This window comes from Anneissia japonica, unplaced genomic scaffold, assembly GCF_011630105.1.
Source record: "Anneissia japonica isolate Jap-2015-1 unplaced genomic scaffold, ASM1163010v1 scaffold310_len583560_cov164, whole genome shotgun sequence".
In the NCBI taxonomy this organism is placed as follows: domain Eukaryota; kingdom Metazoa; phylum Echinodermata; class Crinoidea; order Comatulida; family Comatulidae; genus Anneissia; species Anneissia japonica.
In genome coordinates this window covers 13,288-18,418 of record NW_022695742.1, presented here as the reverse complement: position 1 = coordinate 18,418, position 5,131 = coordinate 13,288, and the positions used below count along the sequence as shown (strand labels likewise).

The 5,131-nt window shown below is 34.0% G+C and overlaps 1 protein-coding gene across 2 annotated transcripts in view; it reads left to right on the top strand.

Moving 5' to 3' along the window:
• The first annotated feature begins 4,529 nt into the window (after positions 1–4,529).
• LOC117101554 (galactosylceramide sulfotransferase-like) overlaps positions 4,530–5,131 on the top strand; it is a 9,624-nt gene continuing 9,022 nt past the window's right edge. The window contains exon 1 of one of the 2 annotated variants that reach the window (XM_033241534.1): positions 4,530–4,773. The gene's annotated coding sequence lies outside the window, so the exon portion shown is untranslated. The remainder of the gene's footprint in view (positions 4,774–5,131) is intronic. The other variant, XM_033241533.1, reaches the window with a different exon arrangement.

The following is a 5,131-nucleotide window of genomic DNA, read 5'->3' as shown; positions in this document are numbered from 1 at the left end:
AACCAAAACATTTTGAATAAAACAAGAAACAAAGAGTTTGCAATGTAACCATCTAACTTACTTTCAAATCCTCTTTCTTCAAAGTGAAATTCTACATTTGGAAATGTTGCATGAAATCTGTCAACCACGATGAGAAGGTCGAGGTTGCTTCCCCTATCGCGATGTATTCCAAGCATCATGAGGCTATCCGAACGAGCATTTGTCATAACAGAACGCAAATTATTTTTAATTAGTCTCATTGGTCTATTATTATTAGGGGCCTATTATTGTTGTTATTATTATTATTTTTATTATTATTATTATTATTATTATTATTATTATTATTATTATTATTATTATTATTATTATTATTATTATTGGCGCCACCACTGGATTCAATAATCTGCTGTATCCCTTGCTGTGCCATTTTCGATAGGTGATTAGGCCCTAATTGTAACTTTAGAGCACTGATGAATATTTATTACTTCGTAATTTGCATAACGAATTATTTATAAACCACGGCTTCCTACGATGTCATTATTTATATATAATGGCACTCGACTTCAATTATCGTTTTTATTTTATACGGTAGTTTATACGACGAAACCTTTCAATTATGGTCCATTCACTAGATAACAAAATTGTTATATGAAGATTATTTGTATGGGAATTTGTGGAACAGAATGTGCTCGGTAAAACAGCAGACCTATATTAGGCCTACATGCCGTCCGCCCTTATACAAACAGACAGTGGTAGTGCCAGCGGGGGAGGGGTTCCCCGGTCGGACAGTCCTGTGCCCCCTGTCGTCCAACGAACGACTAGGTCGTCGAAACAAAATTTTTTTAAATAATAATTTGCCTATCCAAATAACGCTAATTTGATTGAAAAACCCTATTGTGGTCTAAAAGCACATTTAGGACCAATAAGCCATAAAAACTGTCCCTAAGAACTCTAACAGGGATTTTCTTCTTTTTTTTTTTTAAATTCTGGGAACACGACTACTAAGGCTTCGTCGTCAACTTGAACCCCATCGGGACCCCTCCGTCGGACTCGTTGGACTCTTGTCGGAAAATTTCTGGCCCCCAACACTGGAAACAGATGCTACTATAAAGGTGAGGGCATGGTAAAGGCTGGTTACGATTTGGTGGCACATCGATTGAGTATTTTCATTCATCTGGCCATCAGTGGCGTATCTAGATGTCTTGAAATTGGGCCGGGGGCGAAATTTTGTTTTCCTGGACGTTTGAGGCAGTGGAGATTGGTGGCGCTATAGATTCAAAATATCTAGAGTTCCTATAAATATCACCTTCCTGATTCGGCAGTAAATTATGAATATTTATTGTACTTTTCTTATTGTCAGAGCGGTTTCTATACAGAAAGTGCTGATGACATGTGATGCGATAGCCGACATGGCGAGGATGAAGAGTGTTGTACACGGTCGGCACTAGATTCCATCCCTCAAAATGACATGACGTCACATGTCGTGTATCTTCGGTTGTTTTCACAAAAGTTGTTTCTCCGATCATCTCCGACCAGACTGGCTCTTCAATGGAATGGATCATGGATTCACAAGCATGGCAGGTGATACTGATAGTAGTGCACATGGCCGAACAAATAAGGCTCAAAAATCAAGTATTTGGGCTATGTCGAATCAGTGGAAGCAGCATTGGATTTAATAACGATTAATTAGAGACCACAACCAAATGTTCGTGTGTCAAGTCAGTTATAAAGACTTCGGCTTTGGAGGTAGGCCCTCCCCTCCCCTTCCTATCCAAGGCTAGCCTAGGCTAGGCCTAGCCCTAGAGGCCTTCTGTTCCTGTATGGATTGAAGCGATGTACATTAGTTGACTGAGAACATTGCTTTTATGCAGATGTATAAGACATAACGAATATTTTATTAGTTCAACCTTTTATTTATGAAGTATGGCAAGCAATGCGCTGTAGTAGATTGCGTGAAAGTTGTTTTAATGCAATATTATAATCTTGGTGCTACTGTATATCAAGAAACATCAACAAATATTTTATTATTTCATCCTTTTTTTCATAAGGTATGGGCAAGCAATGTTTTTATGCAATAATATTTTTTATAAAAAGAAACCTTGGTGTTACTGTATATCCAAAAACATAAATATTTTATTTGTGAGTTCAACCTTTTTAATGCATAATACAGTATAACTATGAAAGCTGTTACTGTATATCAATACCTTTAACAAATACCTCATTACACAGTTCCACTTTTTATAATGTATAATATACAATGTACTGCAGTGCAATTAGTAGTGTTAACATTTTTTGTTTTTCTTTGTGTATATTTATGGAAATCTTGGTTTTACTGTACATTAAAAAACATTAAAAAAAATATTTCATTAGTTCAAACATTAATCATATGGTTTATTTATGCAATGCACTGTATTAGAGTATTGTATGTGAAAGTTGATTTTATGCAATGTCATAACCTTTGTGCTACTTTATATCAAAAACATAACAAAATGTGTGCTTCATCAGTACACTTGCAGTAGTAGTAGCAGATTGAATGTTGTTTTCTAGCAATAATACCAGACTTTTTTGTGACAACCTTAGTTGTACAATATATATATGCTCCCCATACAGGGAATTTATTCATCAAACTCCAGGCCTCCGGCCCCTTGTAAAACAAAATTATTACAAATTAAATAAGCGTGCTGTGACAATACCGTACTTTAAATAAATTTCATTAATACACCCGTGTTTCTTTGTTTTCCTTTCTCTTAAATGCATGATAAATAAATAAACATACTTTTCTAATTATATTACTGTTTTTTGATGACATAATTTGATAAAATTTGATAAAATATATTAAGATACCATAACAAATATTTTATCACAGAGTTTAAAAATTATATTCATAATTCATAATATAGAGATACATACAATATACAGTATTGTAGTATGCATTAAATTATAATCTTGCAATATCATACCCGGTTCATGAAAACCTTTGTGCTATAGGAGATACCATAACAAATCAGTCAGTCTAAATACTTTGTTCAGTAATAAAAGACTTGATGAAATAAAAATCATTTTGGTCATTTCAGTTATGTCTTGTTCTGTGTTACCTCCAGGTACTTCAGTTTTAATAATTTTAATGTAATTTTGGTGGATAGACCAGTGTCCACCTTCCAAATAAGAAACCCTACTTCCACCGTCCCCAGATGTTGCCAGTTTAAGACTTGTATACAGACTTAAAACATAAAAGTATATACAGGCTTTACATTCTCAAAATATATGCAATTTAGTAAATATTACTGTACAATATATAAAGCATAAACAATTGAACAATTAAAATGTATTCAAAAGCACACAAACTCAACATACTAGAGGCCAGCAGGTTTACTGTATTTAGAATTTTAAGATGACTATAAATGCAATTGCATAAATGATTTATACATAAGGAAGATTAATACATTTAATATACTGTATTAAAAACTTTCTGTTGATATTGTGTGCAGTGTTTAGGATTTAAATCAATCATGATAATGTTAAATGGAAATATTATTTATTTAAACAATTCTTATAAGGAAGCTTAATACTGTATATTTAATATATAATAATTAAAAACAATGTTTTTATTAATATTTACAAATGATTTACAGTAGGCCTATTTAAATTCTTTATAAAAACCATATTTATTATAATAAATTACATTATCAAAAGTTGCTGTATAAAACACAAACACAAAACAATTGAATACAAAATATAGGCCTAGGTGTACATACAGGTAACAAACCACATATAACAGTTATCCACTATAACATTCAACAGATTAAAAATATTAACTGCATAAGCCTAGGCCTAGATCAAAATGACAAACACTACACGTATCGTCTTTCTTAACCTGTCAAAGTGCCGTCGCTTCGGAAACCGCTCGGGTGCTGCCTCCGAAGATAGGCGAATGTATAGTGTGACGTCATGTCGTTTTGAGGGATGGAATCTAGTGCCGACCGTTTGACACCACAGATTTAGCTCTCCTTTTATTATAATTCTAAACAAATAGGCCTTTGAAATGAATAAGGATTAGGCTATAATTACAAAATAATACTGTATACAGTTAGGTCTAGGTCCAGGCTGTATTTTTTAGGAATGTATCTCAGTCACGCAAAATATAAATACTTATAAGTTCAAGTAGGCCTTACGAAATGTATTAAATTTAGGCCTATTTGACGTATGTAGTAAATTACAGTATGAATAAGCACTGTAATATAAATCTAATAATTATGACAATGACAATAATTAAATAATACCAATGGTGACGATAATGATGATGATGATGATGGCGACCTATATTATCAGTATCAACATTGCTAATATAAGGTAATGGGACTTGTTTTCTAAGGCATCAACATCAGGAAGGTGATATTTTGAATCTATAGCGCCACCAATCTCCATTGCCTCAAACGTCCAGGAAAAAAAAATCGCGTCTGGCAGCATGCCTTGCGAAATTGTTGTTTTCTAGACGCCCGAAAATGACATCTGAGGCGTTTTAGCGATCAATTATTTTTTCTTTGCCTTTCTTCTTTTTTTTCTCTCTTTTTTTTTTTACTTTTCAAAAGGAGGGCTGGCAGGGCCCCCTCTAAATTCGCCCTGCCCTTTGCAATTAGTTACTGTATTCGATACATTTTGTTCGTCGACCATTGCTGCCTAAACGGCGTTCCATAACAGGTGGTGATGCGTGAAAGAAGTACTGGAAGAAGAGGCTACAGTTCATAACGGATGTGGGCAGAACCATAGAGACGACGAACACATAGTCAGTCACAGGTAAGGACGTTCGCTGTATTGATTTAGGCGTACACTAGTTAATAATTACTTTTTATAACAGTCCTAGTTTAGTTAGGCCATTGTGGTGGTGATGGAGCTAGCGCATGACTTGAATGGAGTCAAAACACCTTTGGTACTTGTGCATATAAGCTTGCAAATATAAATAATTTTTTCATTCCTGATGATGACATAATTAATGTCGAAATATTGAATCCCGACACGATGGCGTGCATTTCGATACCTGGAGTATGTATTATACTATCTTATAAGAATATATCATTGAATATTTACATATTATTCACACACACACAAACACCACACACACGCACACCCAAACACTATTCTCTTATACACATCT